This window comes from Schistocerca gregaria, chromosome 2 (genome assembly GCF_023897955.1).
Source record: "Schistocerca gregaria isolate iqSchGreg1 chromosome 2, iqSchGreg1.2, whole genome shotgun sequence".
NCBI lineage: Eukaryota > Metazoa > Arthropoda > Insecta > Orthoptera > Acrididae > Schistocerca > Schistocerca gregaria.
The window spans coordinates 239,114,116-239,140,366 of NC_064921.1; the positions used below are offsets into that span (position 1 = coordinate 239,114,116).

The window sequence follows — 26,251 nt, forward strand, 5'->3', positions numbered from 1 at the left end:
TCATCGTATCATCTTCAGGGTATTTCTCTACAGTTCCTCTCTCACGAGGGAAAAAGGAACACTTCAATCTTTCCGTGCGAGCTCTAATTTCTCTAATTAAGATTATTACTCCCCCTTTGTGGGTCGCCGCTATTAAAATATTTTCACACTTTGAGGAGAAAGGAGGTGACTGAAATTTCATGAGAAGGCAGAGCCCACAACGAAAAACAGCTTTGTTTTAATTATTGCCACCCCAATTCATCATACCCGCGACACTCTCTCTTCGTCATTGAACTTTTTCGATGTCCTTCGTCGATCCTATCTGATGCGGATCCCACACTGCATTGCAATACTCCAAACGTAGCAGTCTCTTCAATAGACCTGTTGCAATTCATAAGTGTTTTGCCAATGATTCTGGTTTGACTTCCCCGCAATATTATCTATGAGATCGTTCCAATTTAAGTTTTGTGTAATTGTAATTCCTAAGTGTTTATTTGAGTTTACGTTCTTTAGATTTATACGATTTATTGTGTAACTGAAATTTAGCGGATTCCTTTTAATATTCATGTGAATAGTTTCAAATTTTTCATTACTTACAATCAATTACCTCTTTTCGCACCATTCGGATACTTCTCCAAACAACTTTAGAATTCGTTTTGATCATGTCATGACTTTACAAGACGGTAAACGACAGCATTATCTGCAAATAATCTACAAGGGTAGCTCAAATTGTGTCCTAGATTGTTTACGTAGAGCAATAGGAGCAGAGGGCCGGGAACAATTCCTTGAGGAACAGCAGATATGTCTTCAGTTTTAATAGATGATTTTCTGTCAATTACTACGAAGTACGACATTTCCGACAGGAAATTACAAACCCAGTCACACAACTGAGACGATGCTCCATAGGCGTGCAATTCTACTAGAAGTCTTGTGACAAAGGGTTCAAAAGCGTTATGGCGATCTAAGAATATGAATCAATTTGACGCTCTCTGCCGATTGCACTCATTACCTTACGATAGTAAAGATCTAGCTGTGTTTTAGAAGAACGACATTTTCTAATCCGTTTGGCTATTTACCAATAAAGCGTTTACTTCGAGGTAATTCGAACACAGTATATGTTCCAAAATCATACAACTAATCGAGGTTAGTGTTAGTGTAACTTGTGTAACTTCCCAGTCTTTAGGTACGGATCTTTCGACGAGCTAGCAGTTGTATATGACTGGAGCTATTGTATCAGGATACTCCGAAAGGAACTTGACTGATATACAATTTGGATCATAGGCGTTGATTTACTAAGTGTTTTAAGTTGCCTTGGTACATCGAGGACATATTATTTTGTGTTACTCATGTTTACAGTTGTACTTGATTCGAATTCTGGAATATTTACTTCGTCTCCTTTTGCGAAGGAATTTCGAAAATCCCTGTTTCGTAACTCTAATTTAGTGGAACTGTCATCAATAACACCACCATTGTAATCGCGAAGTGTAGGTAATGACTGCGTCTTCTCACTAGTGTACTTTACATATGACCAGAATGTATTTCGATTTCCTGTCAGATTTCGAATGACAGTTTTGTTGTACAAACTATTAAAAGCATCTCGCAATGAATTTCTTGCTAAATTTCAGGCTTCAGCAAAACTGCGTCAATCTTTGAGTTTTTGCGTTCTTTCAAATTTGGCATGCCTTTTTCGTTGTTTCTGCAACTTTTTTTTTTTACATCTGAGTCACGCAGACATGGCTATTATACTATTTCCTAACAACGCATCACACTGACGTGAACTGTCCATAACTAATTACTAGTCGCTATAACATGCTACAATCAGGAAACATACAAAAAGAAAACTATGGCAGTGATGTGGATAGCAGTTGGATATGCTTCACAATCAGTGGTAAAGAGGAACTTGAAGAGTTGGATGGAAATTGCTGTATCATGAGTAGAATAGATAATTGAAAGGAGTGCATAAGGGAAGTATTTCTTATAAAAATCAACAGCTGCTACTACGCAAATATACAAACCGTGAGACACTTGTTTCCTGCTTTCTCGATAAAACCATTTCACGATAAGAATGATATTCGATGATCCAGTGAGCGACGAGGATGGCCCGTAGTGGAAATCATGATCAGCAATCAATCGAAGATTTCCCACTAGTTGGAACTACTACGTTATGCAAGAAGGATAGAAACACACATTATGAATTTTTTGTGTCACAAACACTAAAATATTTATGGAATAACGTACTAAAACCTATACAAAGAATATTATTTGAAAGGCGCGAGGCACTGTTGTTTTTGAGAGTTCGAAACAATTATAATTTTAAAAATTATTTACCGGTTCAGATAAGGCACTGATTCCCAAAGTGGTCTATATGGATCCCCAGGGTCGACTATAACACGCAAGGGACCATTGGCACTGAGAAAAACATTAGGGATACATGACATGTAACTGGGAGTCTATTATAGTGGATCCCATTTTTAGGCGAGGTGCAGCCAGAATTCCAAATTCTTCTCACAAACCCAAAGCTTGCTCTTGTGTACGTCAACTGTTTGTCTTACCGGCTAAGAGAGTGTGTGAAGCAACTCTTTATTTCCACTCTCCTGCTCGCTACTTTCCGCGGCGTTATTAAATACTTTTCTAGTTCCACTGCGTGAAGTACTAACCGCTGCCCTACTCCGAGGTGGGGGTGGGGGGGGGGGGGAGGGGGGGAGAGTGTATGGAGCTACTCGTGACGGGCCAGAAATAGTTTAATCGTTGATCAAGAAATGTATTAATTTGCCACATAACACGGCAAAACAGTCACTTTACAATGACTACATACGTAAAGATTTGCGATACATCGCCGAGGTTGACAGCGATCAGACACAAAACATGACCAGGACGAAGTAGGACGACTTCTACCCACTTCCGCCTATCCACATCTTAGGAGGCCTTGATTATCTGTTTGTGAACAAACTATGATTAGCCACCACAAACGTCGAAGTGAATCGGTATCACACTGTGCCTCTTCAATCTTTCCCGGCGGATGTGTTGTAAATTGTCTTCACGGGTTTGCCGCCGGATCACGTTGTGCATATTCCACAATATTTCCTCGGAGCTACTGTCCGACATCTTCAAGTGGTTCAACCTTGCTCGTGCCTAGGTATGACTGACGGTGTCCGCACACCGACACCCCGTTTTTAGAACACGCGCATTCTTCCAGGAGAGCTTCAGTAAAGTTTGGAAGGTAGGAGACGAGGTACTGGCGGACGTAAAGCTGTGAGGACGGGACGTGAGTCGTGCTTGGGTAGCTCAGATGGTAGAGCACCTGCCTGCGAAAGTCAAAGGTCCCGACTTCGAGTCTCGGTCCAGCACACAGTTTTAATCAGCCAGGAAGTTTCGTATCAGCGCACACTCCGCTGCAGAGTGAAAATCTTATTCTAGAATATGTTAATATAATATGTTTTATTTCGATTCGTAGGGAGTATGAATATACGGTCGTTATAAGTGACACAGAAGCCCATTCTCACGTTGGCTAGTAGCGACAGATGTGCTATGAGTCATGACTGAAACACAAGTTTTCTGCCTCCTGTACGTTCACTGGGCTCCACGTCTAGGTGTCTTACTGCAATAAATGTAATCCAATAATACCTTGCGACGTCACAATCGGCGAGCTTGCATAAAATTCCCCACTGCAACACCACGCCTGAAATAATGGGAGAGCTCCGGCACACTGTAGAGGTCGTGCTACCTGTTTTTGACCATGGTGCATGCAGTTACAGTATAGCCATGGCCTCGGTTTCTAAATCGCTTTTCTATTAAATCATTATCTATCACTTCTGCCTTATTTGATCTTAAGGCTTCGAAAGCTCTTTTCTGATTCTAATACTGAAACCCCTGTCTCTTCCCTGTAGACTCCTGGTTCTTCTTCTATCACATCAGTCAAGTCTTTCTCCCCTCATAGAAGCTTTCAATTTACTCTTTCCACCTATCCGGTCTCCCTTCAGCATTTTACAGTAGAATTCTAATTGAACTCTTAATGTTACCACCATTGCTTTTAATTTCACCGAAGGCTGTATTGTCTTTTCTGTGTCCTGACTCTGCGCTTCCGACAATCAATTCTTTTTCGATTTGTTTACAGTTTCCTGCAGCTCTTTCACCTTAGCTTCTCTGCACTTCCCATTTATTTCATTATTAAAGGACTTGTAATTCTGTGTTCCTAAATTTCCCTGCACATTTTTGTCCTTACTTCTTTCATCGATCCAATAACGAGCACAGCATGAGGATAGGGAGCGTAGTTGAACAGCTTAGTCGAAGAGTAACTCACAAGTGCTACAATACTAGTGGCGTGGATACAAAGCAGAGCAATGGTAACGATAAACAGAGCAGACATATATACAACATCAGTTGTCGAAGTTGACATTCCGTGAGAAAGGAATCCAAGAAATTTCGCACAGTGAGAAAGAACTGTCACAAGAAATATTAACCTTTCTGCAAGATGAGTCAGTGAAATGTGTGGTGTCGTGTATGGTCTTCTTTGCGGAAAATGAACGTGAGGACCACAATGATGACGATAAGTGATTAACAAGTGAAACTGGTATTGAAACAGGCGTCGAGCTATGTAGTTCATCATCCTTTCCATACAGAGAGCCACAAAGTTTGTGTCCAGTGAAAGGTAGTAAAGCACAGTCGTTGCCCAAGGAGTGGGTACTAAACATAATTACGTACATGGAATATCATCCGCAATATAGTAAAAAAAGTAATAATGAACAAATTGCGAATAATACCCGAGCAATAAGCATCAGAAAAATCACAGATATTCAAGGAAGGACAAAGTGCACTTGTTACAAAAAGTGGTGTTTGCGCATTTCAAGGATGCACAATACAGTTTACAGGATGTGCATAATAATGAGCTACTGTGTTATACACATCAAATTCCGCGCGACATATATTATAGTGATTTGAAGCGAAGCAGTGGATGGTTACATCGGTTCAAACAGTGCTGCAGAATTGGAAGATGTAAGATAACGGAACTTCAAAGTGTCAACTTCACGATGCACAGTAACCTGTGGTATCCGTCCGAAAATTTGTAGATGAGATGAACAAACTTATCTCATAAGTCAATAAGGAATTTGTTTTCAACTCCGACCAATCCGGATTTGAAGGGGAAATGCATATGAAACGAATTCTGGAGATTAGAGATACCAAGAGAGTTAAATCAAGACCAACTAACATCAATGCCTTAACTCATTCGTATAAAATTATGCCGACCGTTAATCTGGATGTTAAATAGGCTGGAAAGGTATTTATTGTGCTGCGAGAAGTGGAGGTGCTTGCCCCCTACGATTCTGTCTCGTATGCCTGATCTTGCAAGGACAGAGGGGAATATTTAGGTCATAGAAAGCAAGTGGGAAAATGGGCGTAAGAGAACTACAGCTATAATATGAGTCCTTTTTCATGATTGCTGATGTGCGTATAAAAATCATACTCCGCTAGAGCAAGCAAAGTGTGTGACATTGCAATTCATACCACCTAGAGCCACTGGACAATTTCAGACTCTTCATTTCTGTCTTTTCCGTGCCTATAAAACATATTATCGCACTATGTACAGCTGCACCTTAAAGATAGTTTCACGGTGAGCTCCACGACCGACTGTTTCGTATTCGCTAGCATGACATCATTCCATGAGTTCTGATCACCCCGTTACACCAATATGATTTTACATGCATTTTTTAAGAGTGGGTACAAAGCTGAACGTCCTGCAAGGTTGGTAACTCCCAAGGAGTTCGTCTTCGGTCTTGATCACTATGGCACATCTTTTTCAATCGGCGTTCGTGGTGCAAGTTAATGGTTTGTTTTGAACGTTTCCTGTATGTCGACGATGTCCATTTTGTGAACTGTAATGCATATGTCCTATAGAAAGTTAATCTCTGCACCTCCCGGACACTTATTTTCTGTTTCCCTCCTGATGCATGGTGAGTAATTAGCAGCAGATATTTTTTTCCTGCCATAACTGTTAACACAATATTTTAAGAGGAGCCTTACGGACGGCTGAATCTGAGACTTTGCTCTCAAGGAGTCCCTTATTAGCAGCTCCGGCCCGCAGGGGTACCAAGTGGCGGCAAACTGCCGCGAAGGGCCACCACAACATTTGAAACTACCTCGTTACTAGCAAAACAAGATTCGATAACATTGGAGTAGACCACATTGCATTCATTCACCCTCTCCAAACTTCCTCACAGTCGTCATATAAGGAAGTTGAGAATGACGGCGGGGGTAGGACGGTACGTCGGCGGAGCGGCAGGGGCAGTAGCCCAGAGAGGAGTCTGCAGAATGTTCCTGACCGCAGCCGGGCGTTCACCCTGCGAGCGGTCGAAAACGTCGACTGGAAAAACGGCGACAGGATGTACGCCGACGTCCGTAGAGGCAGCCGGTGACACCGGAGGAGCTATAGTGAAGCGTGCATCTGCTGAGGCGGACGCATGAAATGCAAGAATGTCCGATGACGTGACCATGGATGGAGACGCTCCGTCAGCAATCTGCTGTCTCCTGGCGAGAGAACGTAGAGCCGCGTAGCTCCAGGTCCAGAGTGCACACACGCGGATTTTGAGCACTTAAAGCACGCCAGAAATGTCGCAAATCATAAATTTTCTTAAAAAAATCTGCGGTTCAAATCGTAAGCTACACTTGTGCAAATGTAATTGTTACACAAGTGAATAACAGAACAAGGAAAATCAACCCAGTGGAAGATGTTACTCTAGAGACGACTTCCGTCAACTTGGACTTTAATTTCGTGACATGAAATATTGTATAACATTTCCTACAGCAAAGTTCTTATGATAATTTGTATTTTACTAACAATGAAATAGTTCCTTGTTTATTATATGTAGTCATCACAAAAATGTGAATTGTCTATTGGATGATGAAAACAAACACTTTCTTTACACAAGGCACACCTGATAAAAGAAAAATTGATGCGTTAAGGCACTTCACAGTAATTACTATTTTTATTTAGACAGTACAGGGATAGGGTAAGAAATGGTCGTGGTCGTTGTTCTGCATGTTGTGCTGTGTACCAGACATTCAAAACCAAATTCGTAAGACGTTATGATGCAACAGACGATGCACGTAAGACTACAGTTTAACAGTACTCTTCCGCTGATAATCTTGAAATGGCAAAGAGCTATGGGATAGTGTCCAATAACGTTCTGAAAAATTCTTCACACATTACATAAATTTCTTTATCGAGAGGCTGAATCAGTATATTACTAGTTCCAGGTATAGTTAGAGTTACATTCACGGTATTTTCGTCATCTTCCTAAAGAAACAGTAGCCGTTATTGCAGGCCAACAGCATAACACAAGTAATGAATTATTTGCTGCAAACGGCAAGAAGACATTGAGGATGCAACACTGCAAGTGACTCACACCCATTTTTCAACATTTTCCCTCATTGATTACAAGATATTTTCAAATAAATAGCTCTCAATTATATTTTTGGTCTTTATTTGTGTTGTAGTTCCTGATGACAGATCGTAGCATTCACTGACTGCACAAGCGACTGACTTTTCTTTTTCTCTCGAAATAATGAAATGCAGTTCTCATGAGAGCATTTTGGGGAAGACAAGGAGTTTCATTTTCAGACAAGCTTCGGATTTCTCTATGATAATACTTATTAATGACGTCCTCTCTATATCTTTATTTGAAGTGAAATTCGCAATTTTGCGACTTTCATTCCTGCAAAAATGCATCTTTTTAAGGAAGAAGCCTGGAGATCAACAACGTTCATCTCACTTGCAATTGGCAGGAGTCCACTGACTCTCACAAGCGGTTCTCATTCTTTTGAGTTGTTCCTCTTTCACATCTCTGCGAGTCTCATTTCGGTGCACATCTCATACTTCGTGTACATCTTGTATTTACATTTACACAATTCGCATTCAGATTTTACGGAACGAAACATGATGTGCTCACTGATTATGAGCAAGCGCTATCTCCCTCCTTCCCATAATCAGTTTCTTTGCCGTTGGTATCAATTACTATACTTTTCTTCTTTGGGCTAGCGACGAAGTGTAATTTTGTTCTGGACTTTAATTAAAACATCAGTCATCAATTTAGCCACAAGTTCAATAATCGTTTGAGTTACTTCCTGTATCTTCTAATGTTTCCACAATTTTTATGAAATGTCGACATCATTTGCATGTATGTACCAGGTATTAAGCAATATATAACACATATACAGGTCTTCAGGAGAAGAAGATGATTTCGAGTCGTACTATGTTCTTGTCTCTTTGCAAGACTAAAAACCTTAATTGTATTGTAAATTACCGTGAAAGTCTAGACCCTGAAAAAAGGTAGATGCTAATAGCAATCACATATGAAGAAAATAGAAATAACATAAACTCAGTTTTATCTCCATTGTTAACAGCGATGCCGCAGAGCAAAACGCTCCTTATTTATTTATGTAGAGCCATCATTATTATGAGTGGTTTTATGCGGCCAGTCTCTCTCTTGACCAAGCTTCTTCCTCTTAGAATAGAACTTGCGACTTACGTCCTCAATTATTTGCTGGTTGTATTCCAATCTCTGTCTTCCCATACAACTTTTACCCTCTACAACTGCCTCTAGCACAATGGAAGTCATTCCCTCATGTAACATAATCCTATCCCTTCTTGTCAGTGAATTCTATATATTCCTTTCCTCTCCGATTCTGCGCAGAAACTTCTCATTTCTTACCCTATCAATCCACGTAACTTTCAACATTCGCCTCTAGCACCGCATCTCAAATGTTTCGATTCTCTTCTGTTCAGGTTTTCCCACAGTCCATTTTTCACTGCCATATAATGCTGTGCTCCAAATGTACATTCTCACAACTTTCTTCCTCAAATTAAGGCCTACTTTTGTTACAAGAAGACTTGTCTTGGCCAGGGAAGCCATTTCTGCCAGCACTAGTCTGCTACTTATGTCCTCCTTGCTGAGTCCAACCAGGGGTTATTTTGCTGCCTAGCTACCCGAATATTTTAACTTCATTTACTTCGTGGTCACTAACTATTATTTTTAGTTTCTCACTCTTCTCACCTCTGGTAATATACATTACTTTTGTCTCCCTTTGATTTGCCCTCACCCCAAATAGCACTGTTCATTTCATTCAGCAGATCCTGTAATTCTCCTTCACCTCCACTGAAGATAGCAATGCCACCAGCGTATCTTGTCACTGATATCCTTTCTCTTTGAATTTTAATTCCACTCTTGAACCTCTCTTTTATTTCCGTCATTGTTTCTTCGATGTACAGACTGAGCAGTAGGGGCCAAAGACAGGATTCCTGTGTTACATCCTTTTTAATCCGAGCACTTCGTTCTTGGTCGTCCACTCTTATTATCCCCTCTTGGTGCTTGTACATTTTGTGTATTACCCTTCTCTCACTATAGTTTATACCAATTTCCTCAGAATTTCTTACCTCCTGCACCACTTGACATTATCGAATGCTTTTTCAAGGTGGATAAATCCTATGAACGCGTCTTGGAACCATTATCAACCGGAACGTGAGAGCTGTCTGTCAAAGTGAGAAACGCCTCTATGGTACTTCCCGTTTTCTGAAGCCAAACTTATCGTCCTCTAATATAACCTCAATTTTGTGTTCCTTTCTTCTGTATATTATTCTTGTCAGCAACTTGTATGCATGAGCTGTTAAGCTGATAGTGCGATATTTATTACATATGTCAGATCTTGCAGCCTTCGGAAAAGTGTGGTTAATCTTCTTTTCCGAGAGGCAGATTGTTTATCTCCAGAGTAACACAATCTACACACCAAGTTGAATAGACTTCTTATTTCCATTTACCCAATGCGTTCAGAAACTCTGATGGAATATCTAACCTTTCTGTCTTATTTGATCTTAAGTCTTCCAAAACTCTTTTAAATTCTGGTTCTAATACTGAATCCGTTGTTTCTTCTATATCGATTCCTGTTTCTTCTTCTATCACATTAGACAAGTCTTTGCTCCCATGGAGGCCTTCAATGTACTCGTTACATTATGCCCACTCTCCTCTGCATTTAACTGTTGAAGTACCATCGAGGTTTTAATGTTACGATGATTGCTTTACAATAGTGTGCGGTTCCTGTGGACGAATTTTTCAAGTGTGAAGCAGCCAAATAACAACTACATCTCACGGTAATGGTGGTCTGACAAGTCCACTCCACTGCTGCGGATGAATAGAGCACTGTTCAAAGTCAGTAAAGATTTAAGGCAGTAAACTTTAGACTTGTTGCAAACATGAACTGTTCCAGCTGTCATTCTGACAACAGTACTCTGCACTGACTCGAGGACGGTCACGAAGTGAACTCGACGCACATACTGAGCGGGGTGGCACGGTGAATAGCACACTGGACTCGATTTCGGGTGGACTGCTGTTCAAGCGTGCGTGCAGCCCTCCTGTTTTAGATCTTGTCCCTAAATCGCTCCAGGTAGGCAACGGGAAGGTTACTTTGAAAGGGAATGACCGATTCCTTCCCCATGCTTGACACAAGGCGACCTTCTGTTCCGTCTCTAATGAACTCGGTATCGACGGAGCGTTAAACCCACTCTTCCCCGTTCCTGCCTTGGAGCCGCACTGTGGCCTCGGATAGGCGCCGAGCTGGTTTCCAGCAACCTTGCAGTCATGACACCTTCTTTTCGGATTAGCTATGTTTTTCTGTACAAGGCAATCCGTTGCGAAGCGAAATACGCATTAGGCGGTATATCAAACAATTTGTCTGCGAGAGAATAATCCATTTTCAATGAAATTTGCCTATACAATCTAATTGCAAAACAAAGTGATTCAGATTGAAATGCTAGCCCTGAATATTGCAAATTTTTATCTTTAGGCTTGCAAACAATCGCAGTATCAGAACTGTTATTCTAATTACACTGCAGATGAATATAAGAAGTCATATGACAATCTGATAAACCTGCTTCAAACTTCACAAGACAGCACTTTACAGACATCTTTTACTGGTATTACGCCTCAGGACTGACACAATCCCAAAACTACTCTGACACTCACTGTACCTTACAAAGAACATTAACTTAGACAGTAATTAAATTTATTGGCATACTTGTGCACATGGAACACTCGTCTGCTCTAAAACCTGTTATTAGGAATGATGATGTAACTGTCAAAAATCCAATTTCATTTGTCGTACGTGCGATGCTTAGTGGAAGACGGTATCTTACCAGCTTTCATAAATTGCTTCTCCGTACAGAACTCGCGTTGTGCAATGCGAGTGTACGGACAGTCATGAAAATCAACATGAAAATGGGAAACTAATCGTAATCATAAATGAGAAATAAATACTTGAAATTTCACAAAATATGGCTCTGAGCGCTATGGGACTTAACTGCTGAGGTCATCAGTTCCCTAGAACTTAGAACTACTTAAACCTATCTAACCTAAAGACATCACACAGATCCAGGCCTGAGGTAGGATTTGAACCTGCGGCCGTAGCCGTCTCGCGGTTCCAGACTGTAGCTCCTGGAACCGCTTAGCCACTCCGACCGGTGAAGTTTCACAATGCTTCGTTAAACTACGAAAACAACACACATTTTCATAAAATGCTAAGGCTAGACTAGATAGCAAAATAGTCCCTAATAACTTTCCTAAGTACAACTGCCTTCCTTTATACTTGTTTCAACTATAGGACAAAACCAAATGTGGCATTATAAGATTTCTACAGTAAACGTCAGCCATATGTCATGTTTTAACGACGAGAAAGGTGCTATACACAAATAAAAAAATATAAAAATCTGAATTGCCTTAAGGATACAGGTTACTTTTCCGGCTCCATATTATGTAACAATAAACATCTATTTGTTTCAGGCACTGTTTATAATATATATGTTTTACAGATTTTTTGTTGATATCAGGAAAACAGCACACTTTCTAAATAAATGAAATGTATTTTTAATTTTCTTGAACATGCTTAGGGTTACTAAAATAACTGGAAAAAGTTGACGAAATTTTGTTTCCAAAATGCTTTCTCAAATTGAGGCACCATTTAATCCAATGTTATACATTTGAAGGGGACCAAATCTTTATCAGATCTGCATGACATGATGGCTGAGGCACTAGACCTATTTAATTCCCACTACTGTTGTTGTTGTTGTGGTCTTCAGTCCTGAGACTGGTTTGATACAGCACTACATGCTACTCTATCCTGTGCAAGCTTCTTCATCTCCCAGTACCTACTGCAACCGACATCCTTCTGAATCTGCTTAGTGTATTCATCTCTTGGTCTCCCTCTACGATTTTTACCCTCCACGCTGCCCTCCAATACTAAATTGGTGATCCCTTGGTGCCTCAGAACATGTCCTACCAACCGATCCCTTCTTCTGGTCAAGTTGTGCCACAAACATATCTTCTCCCCAATCCTATTCAGTACTTCCTCATTAGTTATGTGATCTACCCATCTAATCTTCAGCATTCTTCTGTAGCACCACATTTCGAAAGCTTCTATTCTCTTCTTGTCCAAACTGTATATCGTCCATGTTTCACTTCCATACATGGCTACACTCCATACAAATACTTTCAGAAACGACTTCCTAACACTTAAATCTATACTCAATGTTAACAAATTTCTCTTTTTAAGAAACGCTTTCCTTGCCATTGCCAGTCTACATTTTATATCCTCTCTACTTCGACCATCATCAGTTATTTTGCTCCTCAAATAGCAAAATTCCTTTACTACTTTAAGTGCCTCATCTCCTAATCTAATTCCCTCAGAATCACCCGACTTCATTCGATGCCATTCCATTATCCTCGTTATGCTTTTGTTAATGTTCATCTTATATCCTCCTTTCAAGACATTTCCCATTCCATTCAACTGCCCTTCCAAGTCTTTTACTGTCTCTGACAGAATTACAATGTCATCGGCGAACCTCAAAGTTTTTATTTCTTCTCCATGGATTCTAATATTTACTCTGAAATTTTCTTTTGTTTCCTTTACTGCTTGCTCAATATACAGATTGAATAACATTGGGAAGAGGCTACAACCCTGTCTTACTCCCTTCCCAACCACTGCTTCCCTTTCATACCCCTCGACCCTCCGCCACACACCGTCGGGTGGCTTGCGGAGTATGGATGTAGATGTAGATGTAGACTATTATAACTGCCATCTGATTTCTGTACAAATTGTAAATAGCCTTTCGCTCCCTCTATTTTACCAATGCCACCTTTAGAATTTGAAACAGAGTATTCCAGTCAACATTATCAAAAACTTTCTCTAAGTCTACAAATGCTAGAAACGTAGGTTTGCCTTTTCTTAATCTTTCTTCTAAGATAAGTCGTAAGGTCAGTGTTGCCTCACGTGTTCCAGTATATCTACGGAATCCAAACTGATCTTCCCCGAGTTCGACTTCTACTAGATTTTCCATTCGTCTGTAAAGAATTCGTGTTAGTATTTTCCAGCTGTGGCTTATTAAACTGATTGTCCGGTAATTTTCACATCTCTCAACGACTGCTTTCTTTGGGATTGGAATTATAATATTCTTCTTGAAGTCTGAGGGTATTTCGCCCGTTTCATACATCTTGCACACCAGGGGGAGTTTTGTCAGGACTGGTTCTCCCAAGGCCGTCAGTAGTTTCAATGGTATGTTGTCTACTCCGGGGGCCTTGTTTCGACTCATGTCTATCAGTGCTCTGTCAAACTCTTCACGCAGTATCGTGTCTCCCACTTCATCTTCATCTACATCCTCTTCCATTTCCATAATATTGTCCTCAAGTACATCGCCCTTGTATAGACCCTATATATACTCCTTCCACCTTTCTGCTTTACCTTCTTTGCTTAGAACTGGGTTTCCATCTGAGTTCTTGATGTTCATACAAGTGGTTCTCTTATCTCCAAAGGTCTCTTTAATTTTCCTGTAGGCAGTATCTATCTTACCATTAGTGAGATAAGCCTCTACATCCCTACATTTGTCCTATAGCCATCCCTGCTTAGCCACTTTGCACTTCCTGTCGATCTCATTTTTGAGACGTTTGTATTCCTTTTTGCCTACTTCATTTACTGCATTTTTATATTTTCTTCTTTCACCAATGAAATTCAATATTGCTTCTGTTACCCAAGGATTTATACTAGCCTTCTTCTTTTTACCTATTTCATCTTCTGCCGCCTTCACTACTTCATCCCTTAAAGCTACCCATTCTTCTTCTACTGTATTTCTTTCCCCCATTCCTGTCAATCGTTCCCTTATGCTCTCCCTGAAACTCTGTACAACCACTGGTTCTTTCAGTTTATCCAGGTCCCATCTCCTTCATTTCTCACATTTTTGCAGTTTCTTCAGTTTTAATCTACAGGTCATAACCAATAGATTGTGGTAAGAGTCCAAATCTGCCCCTGGAAATGTCTTACAATTTAAAACCTGGTTCCTAAATCTCTGTCTTATCATTATATAATCTATCTGATACCTTTTAGTATCTCCAGGGTTCTTCCATGTATACAACCTTCTTTCATGATTCTTAAACCAAGTGTTAGCTATGATTAAGTTGTGCTCTGTGCTAAATTCTAACAGACGGCTTCGTCTTTCCTTTTTTAGCGCCAATCCATATTCACATACTACGTTTCCTTCTGTCCCTTTTCCTACACTCTAATTCCAGTCACCCATGACTATTAAATTTTCGTCTCCCAGCACTATCTGAATAATTTCTTTTATTTCATCACACGTTTCTTCAATTTCTTCGTCATCTGCAGAGCTAGTTGGCATATAAACTTGTACTACTGTAGTAGATGTGGGCTTCGTATCTATCTTGGCCACAATAATGCGTTCACTATGATGTTCGTAGTAGCTTACCCGCATTCCTACTTTCCTATTCATTATTAAACCTACTCCTGCATTACCCCTATTTGATTTTGTGTTTATAACCCTGTAGTCACCTGAGCAGGAGTCTTGTTCCTCCTGCCACCGAACTTCACTAATTCCCACTATATCTAACTTTAACCTATCCATTTCCCTTTTTAAATTTCCTAACCTATCTGCCCGATTAAGGGATCTTGACATTCCACGCTCCGATCCGTAGAACGCCAGTTTTCTTTCTCCTGATAACGACAGCCTCTTGAGTAGTCACCGTCCGCAGATCCGAATGGGGGACTATTTTACCTCCGGAATATTTTACCCAAGAGGACGCCATCATCATTCAACCATACAGTAAAGCTGCATGCCCTCGGGAAAAATTACGGCCGTAGTTTCCCCTTGCTTTCAGCCGTTCGTAGTACCAGCACAGCAAGGCCGTTTTGGTTATTGTTACAAGGCCAGATCAGTCAATCATCCAGACTGTTGCCCCTGCAACTACTGAAAAGGCTGACGCCCATCTTCAGGAACCACACGTTTGTCTGGCCTCTCAACAGATACCCCTCCGTTGTGGTTGTGCCTACGGTACGGCTATCTGTATCGCTGAGGCACGCAAGCCTCCTCACCAACGGCAAGGTCCATGGCTCATGGGGAGTATTTCAACTACTATGTATATTAAAAGGATAAAATAATCATATCTCATGTTTTAATTTGTATAATTTTTTTCCTAATGAAAATGTATTTTTTTCTATAATTTAGTCGATTCTGCAATAAAGCATAGGTCTACTGCATACGTATGGACTATTGCAAGTTACAGAAAAAAATTAGAGCAATGCTTTATAAACTTTAAGAAATATTTGTATCTGAATTCTGAAAAATATAACTTGTGGGAAATTGCGAATGGAGATATGGGTGCAATTAAACTGTGCCTCAGAACATTCCTGAAGCACAGTCTTCGCCTACAGCATTTTTTCATCTTCAAGCTTCCTCTCGGCATTCCTTTCAGCACTTCTTGCTTCTTAGGTAACTTGAAGAGCGAATCATTCAGCTTCATGCACCTGTTGTAGGTCACTCGCAAGCAGTTGATCTTCCATATTAGAGCCACATATAATGCCTAAATTTCCCAGGACTTCCAGCCTTCCTATCGCTCCATCACTGGAACATATCACTGCATCTAGTGCACTAGTGCACCAACTTTTAATGTATTTAGTCCTACAGAAACATTCTAGGTTAATTTTCCCTTATGCAATGGTGGAAACTTTCATTTGTATTCTGAGTGCCCCTATGAAGACATTTACTAAGCAAAACAGGGTCACTCAGGTCTCTATAAATTTTTATTTCATTTACAACGGGAGCAAGAAGAGAATGCTTATGATGATATATTTGACCACTTTCTTTTGCTTTTTGGTAAGCACACCAAGAATCTGCTCCATTAGTGCAAAGTTCGTGATCAGGGTGTTCATCTGTGGACAACTTATGAAAGGATGTGGCCCATACAGATTTTCTCATTGCTTTAACATCATTCAGAGGTGGACTTCGTCTACTGTCCGATCCATAATAACTCTGAAGGAGGTCTATTTCAGTTTCTGTCAATCTGCCCCGCCCAGATAGAGATTTTCCATTAGATAGCAACTTTCCTTTCATTTCTCTTTGTAGCTTCATCAAACTAGCACCCATCCTCTTTTGCACATATCCACAACACTCCAAGTTTGCTACCAAGGTATCACCATAAATACTGAACTCACTAATTTTAGTGAATAGTTTAGAGTCCCCATTGCGTAGGTACTTTTTATATCCAACGTTATAAATTGGCACCGACATCTTAAATAGTTTTAGAGCTCCATCACAATTCATATCTCCACTGTAGCCTTTGGGAGTGGCCGAGGCGGTTCTAGACGCTACAGTCTGGAACCGCGCGACCGCTAAGGTCGCAGGTTCGAGTCCTGCCTCGGGCATGGATGTGTGTGATGTCATTTGGTTAGATAGGTTTAAGTAGTTCTAAGTTCTAGGGGACTGTTCAGTCGCATAGTGCTCAGAGCCATCTGAACCATTTCCACTGTAACCATCATAATTCTTAGAACACTGATGTTCAATATGTCCTTCAGTGTTACCATGGTAGGCGTGGCAGTGCTTAGATAAGCACTCAACATCAACAAGTTTTCCATTCCCAAGAGAAGTAGCACTTACAATGCAATTCAAGGAACGATGTCTTCGACGTTGACATGTGCCATCAAGTTCAACATCAATGTCTCAGGTTCCACTAATATTTACATTTTCTTCTACTTCACGTTTCATAGATGCTTCAGATAGAACCGTCAAGGCACCTAAATGTATTTTTATGTACTTGTGAAGCTACTGGGAGGAGGAGAAAGGTGCACCAAACCACAAACGTTTGAGCACCCTTTTTCATTTTCCTATTGCACACATTGCATACACTAACCTGAAATTCACATCATATGAATTACGCACAATGTTCGAAGTCATTTTCAAAGTAGATGTACTGGAGGATGCAAACAGAACAACTAATTCTGACGCTAAGCCCTTTCTGCTGCTTTGTTGTTTAGCTATTTCCAGACACCCTACACCATCACATTGTTTACATTTCGCCACTTCGTTTATCAAAGAAGATAAGATGCCCACTTTAACAACCACAAATCCACTAAAAACAGCACCATTGATAACAAAAAAAAATTGAATCACCAGGATGCGTGCCTTGTGGGAGTTTCTTTCCTGAAGAACTTACACATAGGTTAATTCCAAAAGTGATGATTGCTTTGTTTGTGAACTGGTTACCTCGGAATTTACTTTTATTTTATTTCTTGATGAATGGCTAGTTCTTATTTATTGCTTACTAAAGGATATGTACTTCCACAAATATACACTCCTGGAAAAGGAAAAAAGAACACATTGACACCGATGTGTCAGACCCACCATACTGGCTCCGGACACTGCGAGAGGGCTGTACAAGCAATGATCACACTCACGGCACAGCGGACACACCAGGAACCGCGGTGTTGGCAGTCGAATGGCGCTAGCTGCGCAGCATTTGTGCACCGCCGCCGTCAGTGTCAGCCAGTTTGCCGTGGCATACGGAGCTCCATCGCAGTCTTTAACACTGGTAGCATGCCGCGACAGCGTGGACGTGAACCGTATGTGCAGTTGACGGACTTTGAGCGAGGGCGTATAGTGTGCATGCGGGAGGCCGGGTGGACGTACCGCCGAATTGCTCAACACGTGGGGCGTGAGGTCTCCACAGTACATCGATGTTGTCGCCAGTGGTCCGCGGAAGGTGCACCTGCTCGTCGACCTGGGACCGGACCGCAGCGACGCACGGATGCACGCCAAGACCGTAGGATCCTGCGCAGTGCCGTAGGGGACCGCACCGCCACTTCCCAGGAAATTAGGGACACTGTTGCTCCTGGGGTATCGGCGAGGACCATTCGCAACCGTCTCCATGAAGCTGGGCTACGGTCTCGCACACCGTTACGCCGTCTTCCGCTCACGCCCCAACATCGTGCAGCCCGCCTCCAGTGGTGTCGCGACAGGCGTGAATGGAGACGTGTCGTCTTCAGCGATGAGAGTCGCTTCTGCCTGGGTCGCTTCTGCGTTGTTGCCAATGATGGTCGTATGCGTGTTTGGCGCCGTGCAGGTGAGCGCCACAATCAGGACAGCATACGACCGAGGCACACAGGGCCAACACCCGGCATCATGGTGTGGGGAGCGATCTCCTACACTGGCCGTACACCTCTGGTGATCGTCGAGGGGACACTGAATAGTGCACGGTACACCCAAACCGTCATCGAACCCATCGTTCTACCATTCCTAGACCGGCAAGGGAACTTGCTGTTCCAACAGGACCATGCACGTCCGCATGTATCCCGTGCCACCCAACGTGCTCTAGAAGGGGTAAGTCAACTACCCTGGCCAGCAAGATCTCCGGATCTGTCCCCCATTGAGCATGTTTGGGACTGGATGAAGCGTCGTCTCACGCGGTCTGCACGTCCAGCACGAACGCTGGTCCAACTGAGGCGCCAGGTGGAAATGGCATGGCAAGCCGTTCCACAGGACTAAGTCCAGCATCTCTACGATCGTGTCCATGGGAGAATAGCATCCTGCATTGCTGCGAAAGGTGGATATACACTGTACTAGTGCCGGCATTGTGCATGCTCTGTTGCCTGTGTCTATGTGCCTGTGGTTCTGTCAGTGTGATCATGTGATGTATCTGACCCCAGGAATGTGTCAATAAAGTTTCCCCTTCCTGGGACAATGAATTCACGGTGTTCTTATTTCAATTTCCAGGAGTGTATGTAGCACTTGGCCAACAAACAGTCAGTAACACGTGAACAAACTATAGAATTTAATAAAGTCATAAAAAAATTTCGATTTTTCCACCATTTTTAAGTACCCTGTACCCTTAAAACTTGCCTGCAATCCTTTTGACATTCATCCATTAATATTATCTCATTTTCTTTCCTGAAAACATATTAGCACCAAATTCTTTTGAAAATAATGCTGGCTCCACTACATGGTAGGCCACCTTCCATCCTTTTCAAACCAAATACATAGGCAGGCTGTTCAACACACACTACACACTGCTACTCTCTGAGTTACTGTATCTTTTTTTGTCTGAAACATTCTTTCCTGGACATGATTATATTGATTCAGCAGAGGTTGAGAACATTTATCAAATTCGCTACTTCATTTATATATATGTCCAAAACCTCCTGAAAATCGATGTGGAAAATAGGACTATCCTCTTTCATCACAACTCCCGTATTAAACAGGTAATTTGCATAGTGGTTTCTGCTACATAGCAGCAGGAGGCACTCAAAAAATTCTCCAAATTAAATAATCACAAAAGCACTGTACAAGATGTGTGTTTACCAATTCCTGCGGTAGGTGACAATATCCACAAAATATCAGTGAACAGGTACAAACTGATATAAATATTACACTTATGTTGAAGTACAAGTAGAGGTACACACATGCAAACAAGTGTACAAAGCTTCCAGTAATAAGTCATTCTACATGTCTGTCATGATACAGAAGAAATGGCCTAACAACACGATGCTTGCTGTGCTCAGTTATTAAACCAGTTGGGTCAAAAACACTGGCATAAATACATACATACATACATAATCTGTCCATTAAGGTTTGTGTGTGTGTGTGTGTGTGTGTGTGTGTGTGTGTGTGTGTGTGTGTGTGTGTGTTAACCAAGGTCATATACCATGTCTGGAATACAAGAAACAAACTTAGCACAGGAGTTAGGTAACTAGTTACATACATCTCAATATTACAGTGAATTGTCCTGCAAAATATATAATTCTATGAACATGTGCTTTATTCAAAAATCATTTCCCTGATACACATAAAGTAGAAATTATTACCTTACAAAGTATAAAGCTTGTTGGTAAATATCTGGTGTTCTTTCAACTATTTGCTTGAACAAGTAAACAGGTAGTCATCAATTTGGTATCAAATGTCACTCTTCAAAACATATCTACTGTTTTAAAGGACCTCACATAAGTGAAAAAGATTAGTGCCAGTTACTTAAGTTCCATACATTTATCCATCTGACCAGAATGTTAACTAACACATAACCCACGTACAGTAATATCAGGAGTAGCAGAGCGATAACCAAAATAGGTAACTACTGTATACACACTCTTAATAGGAAACCTTATTATGCTACAATTAATGTCAGTTGTACTACTGGAGCCAAAACTTATTTCTAATACCATCTTAGAATTAGTCAAATTCATTGGTATCGTTACGACCACAAAACCGTTATCATGTCTAGAGATAACAGAGCAAATTGCTAAGTATACTTTCATTAACAGGCTACAGGTTTCTGAAGACTTCAAAGATCAGATTCGAACCACAGCGTAGCAATATTAGCTGATGAGTTAATTCCTCATAAAGATACATACAGAGCAGAGCACGAAACGAAATGGCCATGTCAATTATATTTTGGTTCTTGTTTGCATTGCTACCCAGCATACCTCGAAAGTTGATATTAAACCACATCCGACATCATTACTGAGACAGAAATCTTCTTTCACCCTTCATTGGATACCTGAAATAATGATCCACAGAAATATCCACATACATTGTCGCTACTCATTGGATTCCTGAATTACTTATTCTTAGAAACGTATCTTCACCTAGATACATATCATAATTCATTTCATATTATTCCTTCATTACTGTTCAGTATTATTATCATTTACATTGCTGCATAATATCAACATCTTATTTCGTACTCAAATACAGCAACGTCATAAGCACATTTCTTACCTTCCAGTTCCAGAACTTTTTTATGTAACTGTCACACTTTATCCTTTTTCTAGCATTCCTTACACTGCGTTGAGTTTCTCACAATGTACATATTCAACTGGAATTGTCAATCGGGGTCTCTACATTACTAATAGCCAATAGCTAAGGAATGTAAACTTCTTATAGCTATTTTCAAACATCTCAAAATTGCATCAATACAGTAGACTTCTGAAACATCATTCACAAATTACCAAAAGTTCATAGGAAGTTACATTTATCACCAGTTAGGAAAATAGCTCTCAGTAGTGGAAGGTCAAACCGTCTCAAAACTTATTTCTCTAGGATAGTAGGAAACAGTTATTCACCCTAAACAGCACAATACAAGATGTCGACTAGCCATGAGTTAAGAGAAGGGTAATAACAACCAGCTCAGGGAGACATCATTGCAAGCTGATACACCCATGGACCCTCCACCTACACTAGATGCCATTCTTTCCTCTTTCCCTGTACACCAATGGAATAGCTTAAGATGGAACAAAAACCTTCGTATGTTTCTTGACTTTAAATTCATGCAGAAAACTGTGTGTGGAACTAGGTTTGTTGACACAGATATCAGAAGGTCACTGTAAGGTATAGAATAACTCTTGCCTATCTACTTCAGAAGCATCTTCTACAATGTTTACTTTATCACGTATAATTTCAGAGATAGAAAAAGGCTGCTGCATGTCCTGAGAAGTAGTTGGTTTATAACTAATAGCTTCAGTGAAAGGTCGTGGTTATAACAAGGTTAAAAATTTTCGAACTGTTGATGTCTTCTTCCTCCTCTGAAATACAGTCCTCGATACGCAAACAGAGCTCAGCTGTCGCCTTAGCGTCATTAAATTTTAGAATATCCTTGAATTCACTCAAGATATAACACCTAATATTATTTGTGTAGTAGGAAGAGGCACAGTTAAAATGTTGGCGAAGAACTGAGAACCTCGGCACATGAAATCTGAATTAATGTCTTTTAGAATATTTACAGCTTTATCTGTAATAACACAAAGAATTTTGGTTCGTTGCAATGGAAATGTTGGACAAACAATTGACCCTCGACATTTGCTGGAGCTTCCTCACTGATAACCGAAATAGAGTTACCCAAGTGTTATACCGTTGATAGTAACTTGACCAACAGAAACACACGCTATAGGATAGATTAATATGTTCTGATAGTCCTCTTCCAACAAGGTGTCTCTAATGTCATCAGACTGGAGAAAACTTACTCGTCTCACCTCTGAATCCATGTTCCAAAATGTTTTACGTGAAAGAGTGTCACCTAAACACGCTGCCTTATCGTAAATTACGTTCCATACTGCTTGTGGATGTGCAACTGTTTCACATTCACTGACATCACCTGGCTAATGTATGTAGTTAGTTACCCAATCAAAAACACTGATTTCCCTTAAATTTACTGCTTGGTGTTCAACAATCTCTATAGTAAGAGGAGAATAGTCGATTTCATCTAATATCTGTTCCTCACTTTGATTACTATTAGGCTGACTCTGTTCCTTCTGTTCACTAATGGGTTTACAATGTACGATTTTTGTTGCATGAATGGAGGAATTCTCTATATCGAAAAACGAGTTGTTTGCCGTATATGCCTTGTTTGTTACAGCGTTGAACTACTCATGTACATTTTGCTTAACCTGTTTCGTTTTCTCCTTTAAATCGGCTTAAGTTCCCCTCTAAATTTTTTATAAATCCTTTCTAGGTTGCTGGCCAGCGTTCTCTCACGTTCTTCTAATTTACTTTCCTGTTCTCTGTCACGCTCTTCAAATTTCCTATCCCGTTCTCTATAATGCTATGATAAAACATTCAGGATACGTTGCAAAAAGTGATTGTTCCCATATTTGGCATTACTAGAGGACGGGGCAGAGTCCGGCTGCATTAGGTCAACAGTTGTGGATGTAAAACCTGGATCGTCAAGTATGGAGCCTGAATGTTCTGATCAATTACATCCTACAGACTCTGTTTCCAAAGCAGAACCCCCAACAGCTCTTTCATGTTCCGTGTCTGATACTGAAAAATTGCTTGATTATTCCTGTCGCATTGCCCTATCTATCTTCTTCAAATTTACAACTTTTGACATTTTAACGGAATTGTGGTAACACAGAAAAAAAAAGCTCTCACAAACGGAAGTTCAAATCTACGCAGATAAATGCTAAAAATTGCTTCCTATAAATTTTAATGAAAACAGAAAAATATTTAAATCACCACTGACTGAATTCATTAAATAAATGCAAATCCAGGCTTCTGGTAATATCACTACATTAAAATACCTAGACGTCAGCAAAGGACACAGAGTACCGTGTATCATAAAAAAATTACTGTCTGTCTAATAATATAACATTTCAAGATTAAATAAACAAGAATACTTTTAGCTGGGAGTATATCATTAACACTAGCAAAGAATACTGGCAAAAATCACTTAATCTAAGCACAATGAAAGAATCTCACTTTCACTACAGGCTGTAAAATACTTGTCACGAATCAGTATTGAAAATTGCAGAAAATACACAAAAGTTTTATTCTTGTCCAAGCAAATTTTAACTGTTCTCCAGAAAATGTGACTATAATGTCCACGGGTAGTGAATACGCAAAATGAGCTGTGTTGCTCTAACGGTATACAGTGTAATATCTTAGCATGTATATGTGGTAGAAGAACAGTTGTTTATCTAACTGAAGAAATCAGCAGACAACCGTACAAATACGTATCCTTCCAGAACAAGTCGACAGGTGAAAGTAATTTGTAAACTCGTATTTGGTTACTATCTGAAAAATTTGTAAATATCATTTTGATTTCGGAATGTGTAAACTTCAGTGTAGGGCAAGAGAACTACGTGAAACTTTCGTACTCATTCTCTGCATATTTCTGTTTACGATGCGAAATCCCGACTGGCAACTATATTAAACAATACATCTGCGAGAGAGCAATCCATTTTCAGTGAAATTTATATTCGTCATCTGACTGTGAAAACAAAATGATTAAGGTTAAAATGATGGAACTGAATATTGCAAATTTTTATCTTTAGACTTGCAAACAGCCACTGTATCAGAACTCGTATTTAATTACGTAGGAAGTGAATACAAAAACGCATCGGACTATCTAATAAACCTGCCTGAAACTTCACAAGACAGCAATTTACTGAAACTTTTACTGGTATTAAGCCTCAGAACTGATACTGATGTTATAAAAAACACATTCTGACAGTCATTGTGCCTTACAAAGGACATTGCCTTCGATGTTAATTAAATTTAAGGGCATACCTGTGCGCATGGAACGCTAGTCTGCTATGAAACATGTTTTTATTAGGAATAATGATGTAACTGTCAGAAATCAAATTTAAATTTGCAGTACTTGCGATGGTCAGTGCAAGACAGTATCTTACCAACTTCCATAAAATACTTCTCAGTACAGAACTCGCGATGTGCAATGCGAGTGTACCATCAGAGTCATGAAAGTAAACATGACAACGGGGAAGTAATCTTAATTTAATAATTGGCGATCCAAGAAAGTCAAACTAATCCTTAATTAATAAAGACTTTGTGTTTCACTTTAGTTAATTATGTACTGTTTTGTCTCCTTAGCTCGTATACAACAGTTTACATCTCAGTTTTTGTATACATGATGAAGAGAAGTAATGTTATCAGGTAAGTGGCTACAGAATGGTTTATTTATGGGTTAATAAATTACAGATAATCTTAATAACTTATAAATAAACTTTGTTCCCAGACAGTTATGACTCTGCGTATCATTGTGGTTCGTTTATAGGAAAGTCAGAAAGAGAAAATGGCGACATAACCTATGACGTACCACTGAAATTTTCGACATTGTACGGGTACAGTTTAAGAAACTTACTTGATTCTGACCTTTTAAAACGCTTTTAGCACTTGTGTGCGCTCACGCGCGGCACGTTATCGACTCCGCTGAGGGCGGGAAGCTGGCCGCTGTGGCCGTGCGGTTCTAGGCGCTTCAGTCTGGAACCGTGTGACCGCTACGGTTTTAGGTTCGAATCCTGCCTCGGGCATGGACGTGTGTGATGTCCTTAGGTTATTTAGGTTTAAGTATTTCTACGTTCTACGGGACCGATAACCACAGATAGTGCTCAGAGCCATTTTTTAAGGGCGGAAAGCTGTTGGGAGTGTTTATTCAAGACATGGATGAGCTTGGGTAGTGGAGTTATTGTTTCCGTGTGAGGGAAATGTTGACGGTACGAGGACGCCTGTAGACGCCCGGCATCAATGGGCAAGGTGCCTCTCTGCTACAGAAGGTTAACTGCTGCCTTTGGTGGCAACCGTTGGAAGCAGCGTCATTTGGGCGCCGAAGCACTTATGCCGTGTGGCTATATGTACCGGATTTAACCAGGAAGAGGTGGATTTATAACTTTGGTGGCGGACTAACCACTCCATTTTCCGTGAGAACTTTTCTACTTTGGCCCGTGATCAAGACGTGCTAAATCTTGGTTGTCTTCTCAATTCGAGCACATTCTGAGTGGCCTTTGCACTACCTGGCCAGTGCCGTATCTCTGTTTGATTGGTGTTTCTGCTGTACGTTATTCGTATTTGATTACCACCGTGTGCCTTAAATAAATTGGGTGGCAAGTCGTATGTCCGCTTTCGGTGTCTCCTTTCTAACTCTGAGTATTTGGAGCTGAAGAGCGAGCCTCTGTGTACCTCTGATTTTCGTGTTCATTTACTGGCTTCCTGTGTACGAGTTGCCGTTGTTTTGCTGTACAATTGGCAGAAAGCTTATGTCTGTGTGAGATTGGCGTCTTCTGCTTATACGGCGCGGCTGGCGCATGTTACTGGCTACGGAATTTCGAGGAACTGCACTGAGTAAGGACGGCCACAGCGAACTTGTTATTCTCAGTTTGAAACTATGTTGCTGGTCGCTCGGGAATAAGGGCTTTTCTACTTAGTATTTGGCTTCGTTAAATTTATGTTGTTGGTTGTGATTTACCGTTCTGTAATTTGACTTTGTTTCTTCAAAGGGATGTGGAATGATACTGATGCTGGAGTCTTACGGCTTCAGCGCTTGTTAGTGAAGAAGGTGAAGCATTGGGCACCGAGTGACATTGTATAGAGCAAGCGTTCACGCCAAGAAGAACACGCCTTTGTAAAATGAGGTATATTTTGTTCTTTATTCAAGTTGTCATGTGAGTTAACGTT

General features: G+C 40.6%; 1 protein-coding gene across 1 annotated transcript in view; it reads right to left on the reverse strand.

The window, feature by feature from the left end:
- Positions 1 to 26,251, reverse strand: part of LOC126336767 (suppressor of lurcher protein 1-like) — a 4,187,167-nt gene that overhangs the window by 2,834,511 nt on the left and 1,326,405 nt on the right. The gene's annotated exons all lie outside the window — the stretch shown is intronic.